The 20,301-nt window shown below is 35.6% G+C and overlaps 1 long non-coding RNA gene across 1 annotated transcript; it reads right to left on the bottom strand.

The window, feature by feature from the left end:
• Positions 1–1,646: 1,646 nt before the first annotated feature.
• Positions 1,647–19,935, bottom strand: LOC127810565 (uncharacterized). Its single transcript, XR_008025492.1, has 3 exons — positions 19,877–19,935; positions 1,978–2,065; positions 1,647–1,886 (listed from the first exon to the last, which is right to left on the bottom strand). It is a non-coding gene; the product is annotated as an uncharacterized LOC127810565 (long non-coding RNA).
• Between the last annotated feature and the right edge of the window lie 366 nt (positions 19,936–20,301).

A 20,301-nucleotide genomic window follows, 5' to 3' on the forward strand; every position in this document is an offset into this window, starting at 1 on the left:
ATATCCAAATGATCTATGAAGATCAAAAAGCTATCCAACTCATGAGCAAAAATCCAAACGGACAAAACAACATGCCAAATGAATTAGGCAAGGACAACCCAATTCAAAACCAAACCAAACAGAACAGTTTATCAATTGAACATAATAGTAAAAAAATCTCCACTGTAAACCAAAATGCAATTTGCTAAGAAAATAAGCTAACAACTACAGTTCGCGTAGCACGTCTAAATAATTGGCGACTGCGCAATCGAACCGTGCTACTGCTGAAGACCGAAAATCCAACATTCACCTGTGCTTCTGCTTCTTCTTCTTCTAATTAAATTAGAACAGATACAGAACAGCTGCCCATTAGCTGTAAAACAGAAAACCCCATGAAGGAAAAGAAACAAACCGAAAGCAGGAACCAAGATTGGAATACCAGTCATCATCAAAACAGAACAACCAATGGTATAGTTTATAGATTTCCTCCCCAAATCAAAAGATATGTGATTCCATTGAGGTCAAAGTTGTTAATGGAGAGCCCTTATATAGTATCAAAAAAATTATGTCATTACTAACAAATGAAAAACACGTATGGCTAGCTTCTCTAAACTATCTAACCAGAGCTTACAGTGAAAGTTTGATCTAATTAGCATTATAAAAAATAAAAGAACATGTAACGGTGAGTAATTAATTTGATGAATTGATTTTATAAATCTATATGTCTTAAGATGCTAGGCTTTTAAAATTTTCACCTGAAAGCTTGGCAACTTCGTCATCGGTTAGCTTGGCTACGAATCCATTAAAACTCCTTCAGTAGCACTAAATTAGCGAGTCATGCAATCCACACATTAAACTTAAACAACCTCTTGTGATCATTCGGCAATTTTGCAAACTTTTATTCTTCAGTACTAGATACGATCAAAACATAAGATCTTGTGATCTCTTCTTGAAAAATTATCCTGTAAAAAAAATTAAAAATAAAAATAAGTGAGATTGTACATAATAATTAATAATAAACATCATATATAATTGTGATCTTAATAATTTTTGAATTAAAATTTTGTCAAATAATATGTAACACAAAATTAAAACTTACCGTCATCTTCATCTTCATCATCTTCGCTACCACCATTATCTTCTTTATCATCAACATCATCATCACAATAATCAATAATAGTATCATCTTCTTCATTGTAATCTTCTTCGTTACTACAACTATCATCAGTTTCATCTCTTGTTTGGACCAATTTCTTATTTGGAACAACAATGCTAGCATATATTTCATCTGGAAACACATCTTCCCGAAGCAATGATCCTATATTTTCTGCATCTATTTGTTCAACCTCAATAACATCATTTACCTCATATTGTTGATATGGTTCATCATTCAAAATTAACATTTCACCTTGTTCTACATTTTCTGGAACATCATATACATTTCTAGGACATACTTTCTGCACAATTTTCCAACTGCTTCCATTTTTCATGTCACCAATATAAAAAACTTGTTCTGCTTGTGTGGCTAGTACATAGGGATCATTGACATACCATTTTCGACTCGTATTAACACTCACTAGTTGACCATATGTCTTCATTCCGTTTCTTTTATCTCCTACATTCCACAAATCACATTTAAACAAAAAAACACGATTCCCATAGCAATACTCGAGCTCAATGATATCCACCATGACACCATAAAAATCAAATTCTTCTGAATTATGGTCTCCTTTTACCACAATACCACTATTTTGTGTACGAAGATACTTATCACGCTCAATCGTGTAAAATCTAATTCCATTAACTATTATACCACTATATTTTGCAACACGAATATCAGGACCCAGTCCTAATGCATATAATTGATCTTGTGATCCAACAGAGCCATTTATATTTAAGTGTGTCACCTGTAAAACAAATCAAACAAATTATCCAATGTAAAGTTTTTTTTTGAATATTAATAGTTAATGCTTAATAAAAAAAACACAACATACGTACATGTTGCTTAAACCAATATGGAAATTCATTTTCATGTCTTTCTTGCACATCAATCAAGCTTTGCCTTTGAACTTCTTCCTTATGTAAACTATATGTATAGAAACAAAAAAAATACTACAATGAAACAATAATATTGATATAAATGATCTATTAATATTAATCTTATAATAAAAAAAATAGACTTACTTTAAATAAAATTCTATCTCTTCGCAATTATTAAGTATATACCACTGAATTTTCTTGAAATCAGATGAGAATAACACATGATACACAGGGGCTCCTAAAGCTCTTGCCTTTTGTGTGAAAATTGAAAATCCATTATCTATCTCCAGTTGAGGTCCATCATTATTCCTCTCAAATTGATTGTGCTTACTTTCAACTCCACGAAAGTACATTGAACAAAAATGAAGACATTCTTTGTTAATATATGCTTCAGCGATGGAACCTTCTGAATGAGCTTTGTTGCGTACAAATGTTAGAAAACATGATCTGATCATACACAGCGAAAAATAAAATCTGATTTTATTGGTATCACATTTTTCAAATCTTACGGTTAAATCGAAGACACAAAAGCGAAAAGTTACCTCGAAATGAAATCTAATTTTGTAGCTGATAACCCGCCTGATATCTCCCACGTGTAAGATGTCGAGTTGGTCCACTCGAACCCGTCAAGACTTCAATAAACTTGAGAGAAAAAGGGACACGAAAATTTTCTTTAAAATTTTCGTTTTTGATTCAAAGGATTGATTAAACGGATTCTGGGTTTAATGTTATATTTATAGACAATAAACCCTAAAACCCTAAGTACTATTGGACCGGGCTTTAGGTGCTAGCAAAAAGCCCAATCCAAATTAATAATTAAATAAATAATCATATTACTTATTTAATTATTCTTATTTCTTAAATAATTACACTTATAATTTAGTAATTCCATAATTACTAAATTTGCCCCTTTTTTCTTTTAAAACGATTTCTTATTGGGTGAGACTTTCTGGGTTCACAATTAAATTGGCAACAATAATTAATCAATTATTAATTCTCGTAAAACATGAGTAATATCTAGCAATATGTCATGATTATCTAATTTAATGTGAAACGAGAATGTGAACCTTACACTACGGTGCCCTACAATACAATCCCTCTATCATGCTATATCTTGACGAGATATGAGATCACGGTCAGTAGGTCAAATCTCTCGATCTCGTCGTATAACCAAATCCAATAATCACACTTGACTAATATGACACACCCTCTACGGAATCCAAATTCCGTCGTCATATTACCTCGGCTAAGGATTTATCGTCAAGTGACTACTGGATCGCATAGGATATCCTCCTCGTATATCTCGAGGTGATAGATTCCATGTCTAATGCACACATACCTCGTGTGTCACTAAACTAGACACATAGATACGTACGGCTATCCCTGATTAGGACAACCATATAATATCGCTGATATCCTAATCCACTAACACACAGATATCCATGTCATCTCAAGTCTAAGGACTAATGCAAATCCGTAGTTAATGTTGAATCATTGACCCGTGAGATAAAACCCATGTGATTCAACATTAATAGTCCCATTCAGTGAACTCGTTCCTATAACGAGTACCCACTCGTCTTCCTTCTGTGTCTTATACAGAGTGGTATGAGACCCACCAATGTTGTCTTTCGGTATCTTATACTGAACAAGGAGGAAGACTATGTGCCGGCCTTTGCGAGTTACTACTTATCCAGGTTATGATCTCTATTGCCAGGAACATATTTATAGTATAACGTATTGTGGATTATCCATCTCGATTATTCTTAACAATTAAGAATGGTATCCACTCCTTATTATACTAAAGGATATTTGTATGTTCAATTCAAATCATATTACAAATTAAATTAAACATAAAACTTGCCATTAAATAAGGTTTAAAGAATTACAAGAACAAGCTCTATTGTGTCACTAAAACTGGTCTTAAGGGCTTATATCTAATAATCTCCCACTAGCCCTAAGACCATTCTGAATGGTATCTCATACCCCATCTATCTAGATGAGAATCTAGTTGCTTTTGGTTCATGGCCTTAGTTAGTGGATCTGTTGCATTCTCTGATGTATCTACTGTCTACACATTGACATCTCCTCTGCTAACAATCTCTCGAATGAGGTGGAAGCGTCTTTCAATGTGTTTGGACTTTTGGTGAGACCTTGGTTCCTTGGCTTGCGCTATGGCTCCATTGTTGTCGCAAAACAAGGGCACAACAGACTCTATTGAGGGAACCACTCCAAGTTCTGTCACAAACTTCTTGATCCAGACGGCTTCCTTTGCAGCATCAGATGCCGCGATATACTCGGCTTCTGTAGTAGAATCGGCAGTAATATCTTATTTGGAACTTTTCCAACTGGATACTCCACCATTGCAAGTAAACACATAGCCTGAGATAAACTTTCTATCATCAATATCTGATTGGAAATCAGAATCTGTGTAACCTTCCACTTTAAGTTCTCCCGTTCCATATGTAAGAATCAAATCCTTAGTCCTTCTCAAGTACTTAAGGATGTTCTTAACAGCAATCCAGTGTTGCTCACCTGGATTAGACTGATATCTGCTTGTAACACTTACAGCATGAGCGATATCAGGCCTAGTACATAACATCGCATACATTAGGCTTCCTATTGCCGAAGCATAAGGAATCCTAGACATGCGATCTCTCTCTTCTTGTGCTTTGGGACACATATCTCGAGAGAGGTGGATTCCATGTCTAAAAGGTAGCAGGCCTCTCTTGGAATCCTCCATGTTGAATCTCTTCAACACTCTTTCTATGTACTTGGTTTGGGAGAGCCCTATCAATCTCTTGGTTCTATCCCTATAGATCCGAATGTCGAGAATGTAGGCAGTTTCTCCCAAATCTTTCATGGAGAACGTACTTGACAACCATACTTTTATTTTTGATAGCAATCCTACATCATTCCCAATGAGTAGGATGTTATCAACATATAAGACCAAAAACGCAATCGCGCTCCCACTAACACTTTTGTATACATAGGGCTCGTCAACGTTTTGAATGAACCCAAACAATTTGACTTCATTATCAAAACGAATGTTCCAACTCCTGGATGCTTGCTTAAGACCATAAATGGATCTCTTAAGCTTGCATACCTTCCTTGTTTGATCCTTGGGTGTGAAGCCTTCAGGTTGTTCCATATAGATATCCTGATCTATATAACCATTTAGAAAAGCTATCTTCACATCCATTTGTCAAATCTCATAATCATAATGAGCGGCAATGGCTAGTAGAATCCTAATGGATTTGAGCATGACAACTAGAGAAAAGGTTTCCTCATAGTCAACACCTTGCCTTTGACGATAACCTTTTGCCACTAGTCTTGCTTTGTAGGTCTCTACCTTTCCATCCAAACCTATCTTCTTCTTGAAGACCCATTTACATCCAATAGGTACTATACCTTTTGGTGGATCTACAAGAGTCCAAACTTGGTTCGAATACATGGAATCAATTTCGGATTTCATAGCCTCTAGCCATCTTTGTGAGTCGATGTCTGACATCGCCTCTCAGTAAGTGGTAGGGTTATCTGAGTGATCATGGTCTCCTACTACGAACAACTCTTGTTCACTTAGGAAACCATATCTCTCAGGTGGCCGAGGTATCCTCTCACTCCTCCTAGTGGGAGGTACAAGACTCGGCCTTGGCTCTTCACTTGGTAATTGGACATCTTGTGAGATAGATTCAGGTTCGGCGAACTCTTCACCAAGTTCTATTTTCCTTTTTGTTCCACCTTCTTGAATAAACTCTTTTTCAAGAAAAATGGCATTTCTACTAACAACTACTTGTTGCAGCTCAGGAATATAGAATTCATATCCTAAGGTATCCTTAGGATAACCCATGAAACTACCCTTTAAAGATCGAGTCTCAAGTTTTTCTGATTTAAGCTTTTTCACAAAAGCTGTACATCCCCAAATCTTAACATGTTTAAGACTTGGTTTCCTACCAAACCATATCTCATGTGGTGTTGTAGGAACTGACTTGGAAGGTACTCTGTTTAGAAGGTATATTGCAATAAGAAGGGCATGACCCAACAAGAACAATAGTAAGTCAGAATAACTTAACATGCTTCGGACCATATCTAATAGAGTCCGATTCCTCCTTTTTGAAACCCCGAGGTGTTCTTGGTGGAGTACGTTGTGAAATAATACCTGAGACTTTAAGAAAATCTTCAAACTCATGACTTAGATATTCGCCTCCACGATCTAATCGTAAGGCTTTTATCTTTTTACCAGTTTGATTTTCTACTTCAGCTTTAAAATCTTTGAACATTTCAAAAGATTCAGATTTATGTCTCATGAGATAGACATATCCATATCTAGACATATCATCTGTAAAAGTTATGAAATATTGATAACCCCCTCGGGCCATTACATTAATTGGCCCACATACATCAGAATGTATGAGTCCCAACAATTCTGTAACTCTAACCCCTTGTCCAATAAAGGGTGATTTGGTCATTTTGTCTAGGATACAAGATTCACATGTTGGATAAGGTTCAGAACCCAATGGGCCAAGAAGCCTATCTTTCTCCAACTTAGTGATTCTGTCATCCCCTATATGACCCAATCGATGATGCCACAGAATTTTGGGATTTGGGTTATCCCTTTGTCTCTTGTTATTATTCAATACACGCAGATTTTTATCATCATCAACAATTACATTCAAAATGTAAAGACCATTAACAAAATTACCAGAAGCAATCAATTTATTTCCAAAACAAATCTCACAAACATTATTTTTAAAAGAAAATTCATAATTCTCTTTCACTAAAGCATGAATAGAAATAATGTTCTTAAAAGCTCCAGGTACACATAAACAATTGTTTAAAACTAAACTATATCCATGCAATAAAGATAAAGCAACAATGCTAATAGCCGTGGCTGTAACTCTTGCCCCGTTTGCCACCTTCAGCATGATCTCATCATCTGCGAGCCTTCTACTTTGCTCCAGATCCTGTACAAAAGCACAAACATGAGTTGTCGCTCCAAAATCTAGAATCCATAAAGTAGAACAATGAGCAATAAAAAAATACTCGTGAACTATCATCATACCTTCCGCTTCCTTCTTCAAGGAACTGAGGTAATCTTTGCAGTTCATCTTCCAGTGCCCGTCCTTGCCACAGTAAAAACATTTTCCTTTGGCAACAGCTTTTCCCTTCTTCTTACTTATTGTCTTGGCGCCCTATGGTACTTGTGTGGCTTTTTTCTTGTCTTTCCCCTTTCTAGTCTTGCTGGAAGAGGTAACAGCCATCATAGTACCTGATTTCATGTTGCTTTGTGCCGTAATAAGCATGTTCATTAACTCAGCCGGAGTACACTCTATTTTATTCATATAGAAATTCGATATGAAATTTCCATACGAATCTGGCAAAGACTGAAGGATCAAATCAATTTGGAGGTGAGAATTCAACTCATCCCCCAAACCCTTCAACTTCTCTAATAAGGAGATCATTTTGAGAACGTGTTCTCCCGCTGATCCTCCCGGAGACATCTTTGCCCTAAATAGTGCCTTAGATATCTCATATCTCGCACTCCGACTTTGTTCACCATACAACTCTTGTAAGCGAGTGATGATAGAGTACGCGTCAGGCATATTCGTATGTTGACGCTGTAATTCACTACTCATTGAAACAAGCATATAACTCCTAGCGGTGAGATCATCATCTCGCCACTTGGTAAGAGTATCTTGCTCCTCTTGAGTAATGTTTTGAGGAACACTTTCCCCTCCATCATCATTAGCAGGCACGGGTACAAGAGCATCCAATACATAAGTAATTTTCTTCAAGTTCAAAATCAATTTCAAATTTAAGAGTCAATCATTGAAATTTGGTCCAGTTAACTAGTACTTGTCAAAATTTCTAGTAAGTGGATGCAATCAAGCCATTTGATGTATCTGCAGAAAATAAATAGATTATTAGATATCTTGTTTTCCTTAACTATTTGATTTTGGTCTTTAAATCAAACAGTGCCTCCCACTAAGTTTTTCAAATTCCTTACTCCAGGAAAATGCGAATTCACGTTGGCATGAATTCCGGTGGGTATTTGGATTCTTATCAAACTTATTATTCCTCACATAATAGATTCTTGGAATAACAAATTCAATAAGTGGACAACTCTTGTCCAACACATCTCATGTACGGCCCAAATATTATTTTGGCTCCCAGTCCAATGTACCTCACATAATAGTTTCTTAGCAATTGAACATGGTTAAATTATACCATCACGCTGACAAGTCTGGACAGTTGAATATCGATCCCCTCACATAATAGGTTCTTGGGTCTCAATATTTGTGCATCTTGCTGCATCGCTCACCCTGCATTTATCACTTTTTGTATTTTTCTTTCACTAATTTAGCTGATTTAGCAACTTAATTATGTTCACAGATAGGATGAGGCGTTTAGACTCGCCAGTGCACGAGTGTGATTGTAGCAGAAAATTTATATGTAATTTTTTCGGGCAGGACCGGGTCGACTCACAGGGAGATTACTCATGGAAGGAGATAACCACACCAGTTCTTTTGATTAACGGAATAATAAAATGAGATCAAACTAAATGTGATATAACTGTAATCTGGAAATGGAGAGATCTTGGGTTAAGACAAATCTGGTGCCAAACCCAACTGATTCACCATATAGCTTTCTGTGATGTAACTAGCAGCTCAAATAGCTTGGGTTTTCAACCATTAAATGTACTACTGAGATGATGAGAACTCTTTGTTCAAGCAACCTCCATACATGGCATGGAGACTCTATGGTAAGAAGCTATCATAAATCAGTGTATAAATAATGTTTTGACAAAATAATTACTCAGGGCTTGGGTATGAGAACGTTTCCAGGTCAAGCAGCCCCCATACATGGCATGGAAACTCTAAGTTAGGCGTACGAACCAATCCAAGCCTGAGGTTTTCATTAATAACATTTCCCAAACTGCTTTCGCTTTTGTTACTTTGACATATGGAGTTCTGTTATATTGATTCATCAGTGGCTCTGGGCACCATCTTTGCCTTAACCCAAGAATCGAATTAGCCACACATCTTCATAGGAAGTGCACGACTAAAACTAATCTCTACAGATGAATACAAGATTCGTAAAGAAAATAAACTGAGATAACAGATAAGAACTTGGTAAACTACTGTTGTATTGATTACTGAAATGAACTACAACTTGAAGCAGAAATTAAGATGGACTTGTGATACAGAGCTCAGAATTAGCAAGAACAACTAGAGTAACTGAAGTGCTATTCGCAAAGAAAGAAATACAGATAAGAACAAAAGTAAGAGAAACAGACAAAAGGAAAAAAAGAAAACTCTCCACTTTCCAATGATCTTCTTCTTTTTTTTGTGTTGTTTTTCTTAGTATCTTCTGCCCTCGCCAACCTCTGATTCCAAAGAATGTTGGTCCCTTTTTAAGCTTATGGCGCATGGAAGTGGGGACCATTTGTTGAAAAGTTGTTCAAAAAGTTGGTTGAATTTACCTTAGAGCCACCGCGTGTATTTGCGCATGTCAGAATTTTTGTTCGGCTGCTCATTCGAATGACTAGCAGAGATATTCGAATGCTTATTGCATTTCTTTTGGCTGATCTGCTCATTCGAATGAATTTTAGTCCTATTCGAATGAATTTCATGCTTTACTGTTCCTTACACGGCGATTTTCTCGGTCATTCGAATGCAACAGTACTTTTATTCGAATGAATTTCTAATTTTTCTCTTGACTTCTTCATTGCATTCGGATGACTTGGGAAGCATTCGAATATGGAATTCCTTGGGTTGCTTCTTATTCGAATTACTCAGCCTTCATTCGAATAGATTTCCTTTCTTCTTCAACTTCATTCGAATGACTTGGATTTCATTCGAATATGTCTTCACTGCTTCCAAACGATGTGCTCATCCGAATTTCTTCTCATGCTCGGCTCATTCGAATGTCTTGGTTTTTATTCGAATATGTCTTCACTGCTTCCAAACGATGTGCTCATCCGAATTTCTTCTCATGCTCGGCTCATTCGAATGTCTTGGCTTTTATTCGAATATGCACAATCTTATCTGGAGATCTTGATTTTTGTTACTTCTTATTCGAATTAGGCCAAGCTTATCTGAATACATACCCAATATCTTGCATATTCGAATGTCTGAATGATTTATTCGAATGTTTGAGCAGCTCTCTTCTGTTTTGCTCCATATTTGAATACCTTTGAAGACTCATTCGAATGGCTTTGACTTTCATTATAACAGCTTTATTTCTTGACTTTTTATTCCTCTTTCAATCATGCTTTTGGAGAGTATGAGTCATTCTTTCATCTCTTTTCCTTCTTTTGGGCTGCAACTAGCAATTCTGGAGATTTTAAGTCGATCAAATGGATTAGGAGGTAATAAAAACATAACAAATATTGCATTTTTTTAGCATCAATCACATCCCCGTCTCATCAAATGATAAATAGAAATTAAAAACATTTTAACCAGTGTGCAACCCCTATGTATCCATAGCCGGTCAACACACGAATCAAAATGCCCTAATCTCTACCGTGATGGAGAGCCCCGATTAAATTGCCTTAACTCTTAAGGTCTAACCGGTTACAATTTAATTTTATAAATATGGGAGATTTTCGGTCTAATTTTTAGGTCTCACTTTACACATGCAACGTTTTAATCATCATACATCAACTATGTAAAATAAACATTGCATAAAGTAATCGATATGGTCACGGACTCAAACATGCATTCTAGGCACGATTCCAGCCATTGGAAACGTGTGGTGCATACGTGGGTACATAAAAAGAAAATTATTTATAACTATTACAATCATAACCCATTTACATAGGGTTTTCGTTTCTTCAATTGTTTCACCTTTAATGACTCTATTCTATGTCGTGCCTCCATCGATTGAATCATCGCTTTTACATTTACTATAAACTACTTTTACAATAGAATATAAGCGAAAATAAAATTAAACAATTAATTTTACAACCGTTATCCAAAAATGGCAAATCTCAGCACGCAGGCTATCAAATAAAGCAATCCATACATCCACACAACACATACATCATCTATGTAGTGTCCTAAGTCCATGACCAATACCGATATGCGACAAGGCATTCACAACATGCTATTTAACAATTAAAAGTATATTATATAATTTATATGATTGTCGAACATGTGTATAACATTTATACCTTAAGTGCTTTGAAATTTTTTTTTTTTTTTCAAATTAAATTTGCTGGAAAATATTTAAAATAAATTAAAAACAAAAAAAATGGAAAAAAAATTGGGGCACCGCACGCGCGTGTGCAACCCCGGCCGCGCGCTACAACGCGCGCCATGGGAGCACGCGCGTGGCCGCCTGCGCAAGGCACGCGGCCATGCAAGCCGCGTGCACAAGGCCCGTGGCCGGGCCCTTGGCCCGACCCATGAGCACGGCCAAGGTCGCACTCACAGGCCAGGCCTGCAACCCAACTAAGGGGACGCGGGCCCAGCCCGCATTTTGGGGTACACGCCGCCCTAGGCGACCTTGGGGCATGCCCGCGTCGTGAGCCCCTCGCCACCACCTTAGGCGGTGGCCCCTCTTCCAGGTGGCTTCCCAGTAGCCACCTCCCACCCCCGCAGCCACCGTCGCCAACAGCGATGGCGGTCACAGCAGCAGCCATGGCCAAGCTACCCAGCAGCGCGGCCTTTGGCCATGGGCACCGCTAGCAGCGTGGATCGCTGCATCTGGTGCCGCCCAGCAGCGCCTTTTCTTCTAGCGATGCCGCCTAGCGGCGCCGACCGGCCTGCCGGCACCTCCCAGCGATGCCGCGGGCATCAACGGTTGGGCAACGGCGGATCGAATCCGCCGCTTCCCTTTTGTTGTTTCCTGTTTTCTTTCTTTTATTTGCAAAATATATATATCATATATACATACATATATTGATTTACATTCCCAGCAAATAACGTAAATACTAACATACATAATTTAAATAAAATAATCTTTGTTTTGTTCTTCCAGCAACATATACATACGTATATCTCATATACATAAGTTTATTTTTTATTCAAAACACAAAATAATGTCCGACAAACAAATAAATTAAAACCATAAGTTTGGAAAAATGATGGCTCTGATACCATTGTTAGAAAACATGATCTGATCATATGCAGCAAAAAATAAAATCTAATTTTATTGGTATCACGTTTTTCAAATCTTACGGTTAAATCGAAGACACAAAAGCGAAAAGTTACCTCGAAACCAAATCTGATTTTGTAACTGATAACCCACCTGATATCTCCCACGTGTGAGATGCCAAGTTGGTCCACCCGAAATCGTCAAGACTTCAATAGACTTGAGAGAAAAAGGGACACGAAAATTTTCTTTAAAATTTCCGTTTTTGATCCAACGGATTGATTAAACGGATTCTGGGTTTAATATTATATTTATAGACAAGAAACTCTAAAACCCTAAGTGCTATTGGATCGGGCTTTAGGTGCTAGCAAAAAACCCAATCCAAATTAATAATTAAATAAATAATCATATTACTTATTTAATTATTCTTATTTCTTAAATAATTACACTTATAATTTAGTAATTCCATAATTACTAAATTTGCTCCTTTTTTCTTTTAAAACGATTTCTTATTGGGTGGGACTTTTTGGGTTCACAATTAAATTGGCAACGATAATTAATCAATTATTAATTCTCGTAAAACATGAGTGACATCTAGCAATATGTCATGATTACCCAATTTAATGTGAAGCGAAAATGTGAACCTTACACTATGGTGCCCTACAATACAATCCCTCTATCATGCTATATCCTGACGAGATATGAGATCACGGTCAGTAGGTCAAATCTCTCAATCTCGTCGTATGATCAAATCCAATAATCACACTTGACTAATATGACACACCCTCTACGGAATCCAAATTCCGTCGTCATATTACCTAAGCCAAGGGTTTATCGTCAAGTGACTACTGGATCGCATAAGATATCCTCCTCGTATATCTCGAGGTGATAGATTCCATGTCTAATGCAAACATACCTCGTGTGTCACTGAACTAGGCACATAGATATGTACGACTATCCCTGATTAGGACAACCATATAATATCGCTGATATCCTAATCTACTAACACACAGATATCCATGTCATCTCAGGTCTAAGGACTAATGCAAATCCGTAGTTAATGTTGAATCATTGACCCGTAAGATAAAACTCATGTGATTCAACATTAATAGTCTCGTTCAGTGAACTTATTCCTATAACGAGCACCCACTCATCTTCCTTCTGTATCTTATACAGAGTGGTACGAGACCCACCAATCTTGTCTTTCGGTATCTTATACTGAACAAGGAGGAAGACGATGTGCCGGCCTTTGTGAGTTACTACTTATCTAGGTTAGGAACTCTATTGCCAGGAATATATTTATAGTATAACGTATTGTGGATTATCCATCTCGATTATTCTTAACAATTAAGAATGGTATCCACTCCTTATTATTCTAAAGGATATTTGTATGTTCAGTTCAAATCATATTACAAATTAAATTAAACATAAAACTTGCCATTAAATAAGGTTTAAAGAATTACAAGAACAAACCCTATTGTGTCACTAAAACTGGTCTTAAGGGCTTATATCTAACAACAAATTCTTTCAAAGTACAGAGATACCTATTTACAACCATAATGTAATAAAAAGAACGAATAATATAACATAGACAACAATACACATATACATGTTTATTGTTGTTCATGAAGTGCATCTAACAATAATAAATTGAAATAATGTTCCAATACCTTTCAATAAAGTACATCCATCGATAATGAACCGATCCACCTAATTCAATTTCACGTGGTAGATGAATTGGTAAATGTACCATAATCACAAAAAATGATGGAGGATATGTCATCTCAAGCTTACATAATATTAAAATGATGTCGGTTTGTAACTTTTTCAACATAGCCCTATCCATAGTTTTTGAACACAGATCCTTAAAGAAAGAACTCAACTCTGACAATACAATATATAAATCCTTTTTTAAATAACCAAGTGATGTAGCTGCAAGTAACCGCTGTAAAAATATATGATAATCATGACTTTTCATACCCGATATTTTGCCATCATTAACATTTACACACCGAGCTAGATTTGATGCATATCCATCCGGTAATTTAATTGAATTTAACCATTCACAAAACGTTTTCCTTTCTGTCATTGACAAAGTGTAACATGCAAGCAGCATTAGGAACTTGTCACCATCTAGTTGCAAATGCAACTCTTTTCTTATACCCATTGCTTCCAAATCCATACGAGTCTTAAAATTGTCCTTAGTCTTTCCATCAATATTCATCAATGTTCCAAAAATATTTTCACATATATTTTTTTCTATGTGCATCACATCCAAATTATGTCGTAATTTCAATGTTTTCCAATAAGGCAATTCAAAAAATATACTTTTTTTTGTCCAATTTAGCTCTTGTTCAGCACGTTTACGTTTTCCTGTAATAGATTGCTTTCCAAATTCACATCTAGAACATGAGCAAATTGTCTTAATATATCATTTCCAAATAATTCTTCTGGTTCTGACTGATACTCTGACTTACCATTAAATCTTTACTTTTTCTCCATGGATGTTGTTTATCCAAGTATCTACGATGACCAATGTAACATTATTTTTTCCCATTCTTTAAAATAAGCGAGCATGTCCACTCATTGCAAATAGGACAAGCTAACTTTCCCTTTGTACTCCACCCAGATAACATTCCGTATGCAGGAAAATCATTTATGGTTCATAACAATGCAGCATACAATTGAAACTTATCACCGGAATATGCGTCATATGTTTCAACTCCCTCTTCCCATAATTCTTTCAACTCCTCTATTAATGGCTGCAAATATACATCAATATCATTCCTAGGAGAATCCTTACCAGGGATAAGTATGGATAAAAATATAAACGACTCTTTCATACATTTCCAAGATGGCAAATTATAGGGCAATAAAATAACTGGCCACATGGAGTAATTAGTACTCATATTGCCAAATGGGTTAAATCCATCACTAGAAAGACCTAGCCGCACATTGCGAGGATCTTGAGCAAACCAACTATGTAACTTATCAAAATCTTTCCATTCCTTAGCATCAGCTGGGTGCCTAATTGTATCATCATCAACACGTTTTTCTCTATGCCATCTCAATTCTTCTGCAATTCCTTTGGACATGAATAATCTTTGGAGTCTAGGTTTCAAAGGAAAATATCTAACCACCTTTTGAGCAATCTTCTTACGTTTACCCTTACCAAACTTCCATCTAAAAGCTTTACAAGCTAGATTAGGACATTGCTCAAGATGTTCATACTCCTTCCAATATAATATGCAATTATTCACACATGCATCTATCTTCATATAGCTAAGGCCAAGATCACGCATTAATTTCTTGATCTCATAATAAGAGTTTGGAAGTGTTTCACCTTCTGGAAAAGCATCCTTGAACAACTCTAGATTTAGACTAAAAGACTTGTTACTGCAATTAGTTATTTCCTTATTGTACAACATCTTGATAAGAAAAGATAACTTCGAGTACTTCTTGCAACCAGGATAAAGTTCACATTCAGCATCATTCAATAGTCTAGTAAATTTCTCAACTTCTCTTTTAGACATACATGTGCCATGGGTATTAGAAATTTCCTCTATATTACCTTCCATAAGGTTTCCTCCATGCATGTCATTCAACATCAATTGAACATCATTATCCTGATCATGAACTTGATCATCAAAATCACCTCCATCATATGAATCACCACATTAATTAACATTATCTAATTGAAAAGGCTCACCATGATGTATCCATTGAGTATAATTTTCCAGCATCCCATAAAGAAAAATATCTTGTTTGACTTCTGTTAAACTTTTCAGGATACAATTGTTACAGTTTTGGCATGGGCATCGAATCCTACCAATGGAGTCAACATGATATTTTGCAACATTTAAGAAATCTCGGACCCCTTGAATGTATGCGGCACAAAATTTATTCTTGAGTTTTATCTAACTTCTATCCATCAAGTTATCCTAATATTAATGAACAAAAAAAAAATAAAACTAACAATAATGTGAGAAAAATAATAAACCAACAATAATATTTAATCTATAGTTAACAGAATAAATTGCCGTAACCAACAATAATATTTAATTTGACAATAAAACAACAATAATATTTAATTTATAATTAATAGAATAATTTATCATAAACACCATCATTTCCAAAGGTAGCTGCGGCCTCACTCTTAGCTTGCTGTTAGAATAAGAATGTAAGCACTTAAAGACAAACTTTTTACAACCCTTCATATAAATGCTTGCAAAGAAACAATTTATCATCTCATCATTTTTCATTGCAACATATGATATCTACATGTAAAAGAGAGGAAAAATAACCATTATTTTCTCTCTTTATTATTTTCTCTCTTTTTTAACTCATGATATCTATATTTAAATTAAATTCTTGTTGGCAATTTATGCTAGTTGTGATAGCTGGTGATTAGACATTTATCCCTTGTATTTTTTTTTTTTGCTTTAGATTACGTCCACATGGTGCCATTATTGCTATGACCTATAATCAATTTAAGAAGAACAAAACATTGAACATTTAACATTTATAATAACATAATATTTTATATATAATTATATATAAAATAATATATATCACATTTTATATATAATTATATCATGTAAGGCAAAATCAGTAACATGCATAAATCTAAAAACTATAACATAGTGCACAAAAAAACTAAAAAAGGACTTTCAACCAAAACACATAGTGCATAAAAACTATAACATGCATAAAATATATTGAAGCCAAAGGAAAGGAGATACAAAAATACATAATATGTACCGTGAGATGAAGGCAATTCATATATTAAAGCCCACACAAAAAAGATACAGAATACATATATTGAGGCCCATACACACAAACAAAATACATATATACTGTGAACTTAGATCATAACACAACAAGAAAAATGGGTTTTAACAACAGAAAAATCAATATTTAAAAGTTGATTTACTGTTGTTATAAAGTTGTACTGACGGGAAGTTTGAAGTATCTTTTCCACTCTAGCAAAGAAAGGATTTCATTACCACCTAGTAATCTTTGGCTGGGAGAGTTTAAACTAACTTCCAAAATCACAAATATGCAAATAATAAAAGCAGCAACATTTTTCATATTTCTGAATATCAAACTAGAAACATGATGACATTGGTCAATAAATCCGTACATAATACGCATGCACAGTGCACATACTATCTAGTGGGCACAGGTGTGTACATGCGCTTGCATGTGTATTAATATTTTGCAATCCAATAGGTCAAGACTCTACAATGCAAACTTGTGCACTTAATAAATATGTTCAGAAGAACTGATAATACATAGTGATTTCAAGTTATTATGAATAGATCCTTCTCATTATTATGACTAAGCATTTGAAAGATTTTAAATTTCAGAAATACCAACTGAATTTTTCCTTCTGGACATCAACTAGCTGAATGAATATATAACATCTCATGGTTAAGTTAAAAAGGACAAGGAATATGATATACTCAGTACACGTACATAGTATTATATATACATAATCATACTCACTTAGCTAAATCCGTTCTTCTCTGTATCTCTTCAAGTTAGCATTAGATTGAAAGAAACAATCACAGGAAGATACAAAATTAATATCTAGGGGATGAATATCACCGAGGTAAGTCTGCTACTCCCCCTTCAAAAAGGAGAAAGATGTTATTGTTTTGTGTAACTTGTGTTAGAGAATGGAATTGAGATGATTTGGAGAAATTTTTTGAAAAATTGTGTTTTTCAAATTCCAAATTAATAAGGAAAACTTAGGGTCAGCATGATTGCATTTTTATTTTTAGTTTTTTGCTTTCATTTTCAAAATTTTGTGAACACAAAAAAGAAACTTTGATTGATTACTAATTAGTCTGTTCGAATCTAAACTAACTGGATTTGATGGATCAACTCCATATCATTTATAAATAAACTGGATCTCATGGATCCAGTTCAAGTTGAATTTGGGCTAGATCCAACTCATTGATAGGCCTATCTGCCACTCTTTCAATTGTTAGGAACCGGGCAACCGTGAAGATATGATTCTGCCTTGATTGATCCGTAGAGCCGTAAACACGAACTCCTCCAAGTCGGTCCACACGATCGGCCGTTTCCACGAACGCCTTGAGTAATGCTAGTAACCCTAGGCGCTTCCAATGAGAGATCCGAATTTCTCCTTGTTTTTCCAGCTTCTTAAGTGGCCTATTTATAGAGTAAAAACCCTAAACGATTTAGGTCTGGCCCATAATCATATTGGGCCGTATCTCTCTTTTAATTTGTGGAACGGACTCGACCCAAGTGTGTGACCCCTTAGGTCCACCATTGGGCTAGATGTAGGGCCAATTCTATTGGGCTATATGAAGGCCCAACTCCTTAGAATAATTAAACTCTTTTAATTAAACTTATGGGCTTCATAATTAACTCATCTCATGGGCTTCTTAATTAAACTCTTTAATTAATAGTTTTAGAATTAATCATATTAATTCTAAAACCCTACATATCATGGTTAACGTCTAGCAATATGCCATGAACGCCTAGCCAACAATGAAAAACACGGACCTTTTCGATTGCAATTACCGTACAGTAAAATCCTTTCATCAACTATGTCCCGATTGAATTTAGGGTATGGTTTTATGACGAAACCCTAGTTATTCAATAACTATGTATCCATTCCAGATTTATGACTTGTTCGATTAAATCAAAACACCTTTTGATTTCCATCTCACCTTGGCCAAGGATTTCCTTAGTCATGAAATCATCGGAATACATAGGACATCTTCTCATCTTGTCGATAAGTGATGAATCCTATTTCGACATTCACAAGCCTTCATATGTGATAAGGTTACGCCCAGTGATAATTTGTTAATGACTCCATTGGAATCCAAAAAAGAACCAAAGCGTAACCAGTCAAACATAAGACTACCATGATGTCTCAAGTCTAAGGACCAATCTGCACTACTGCAACACAGAAATTCCAATTCGACAATCAACAATTACCATTAGGAATTCTGTAGCGGGTCAGTTCAGTGTACTTATTCTTATAATAAACACCCACATATATGCACTAGTGTCCACACACCAATGTCTATGAAACAAGACATTCTCCTAATTGAGCATGCATCATATATGCTAGTCTATCCGAGTTATTAGTGTCCAATCCTAATAACTCTATGACTAGGAACATTGAAGATCAAGGCTTATAAGGAATATGTTTCATGATCGTCATCTCTATGCACGACCATATTCCATGAGCCTATTTGATCTATGGACTTTGTCAAGAGTGGAAATAATAAAGTCAACCATCAATGACAAATAAAACATAATGCCTTACAATAATAATTGATTGAAGATAAAGAGTCACAATGGAAAAATATGATCAATTACATGTAAATATAATTGGCTTGTGGGGCATAACTCTAACATCAATTGCTCGGCAGCTAGGGTGGGGAAAAAAGCAAAATACAAAAGTAACAAAGCTGAAAATAAACACAATATTGTCAAACAATATGTTAAGTTTTCATCTTTCTAAATAAAAACGATGAACGCAAAAAGACTAAAAAAGAAAACTAAAAATCGAAAAAAATAGAAAGCTCTCTCAAACAAGCCCTTAGACCATCTCCAACCCAACCCCAAATTTGGGGTAAAATCCCAAATTTGGGGTAAAACCCTCTCCAACCCAACAACTGATTTCAAGAATCAAAAAGAAGCAATACAGAGAAGAATAGAGAGAATCTAAAACCAAATAAATATAATCACAAAAAGAGGAATGGGTTTCTTAAGTTACTGGAGGCGGCAGCGGCGTTGAATCAACGACGACGCGACGGCGGCGACGGCATAGAGGCGATGAGAAGGCCACGATGGAGCTAGAGGCGACGACGACGTTGAGGCAGTGGCAGCGTTAGGCTAGAAAAGGCTGGCTGAGAGAAGGAGTACGAGAGGGGGAGATGGCTGAGAGAGGGAATATGAGAAGGGGAGATGAAGGCAAGGGATTTAGGGATTTGGCAAGGGATTTGGGGATCTGGCTAGGAGGCGGGGCATCTCCTGCCATCATTATGGGTTTTTTTTTTTTTTTAATTTTTGAGTTGAAATATTTTATTATTAAATAAAAAATAAAATAATTTATGATTATGATAAATAAAATAATAATTTATGATGATAATTTAATTAATTGTATCAAATTAATATTTTTTTAAATGTAATTATATTATA

This window comes from Diospyros lotus, chromosome 9, assembly GCF_014633365.1.
Source record: "Diospyros lotus cultivar Yz01 chromosome 9, ASM1463336v1, whole genome shotgun sequence".
In the NCBI taxonomy this organism is placed as follows: Eukaryota; Viridiplantae; Streptophyta; class Magnoliopsida; order Ericales; family Ebenaceae; genus Diospyros; species Diospyros lotus.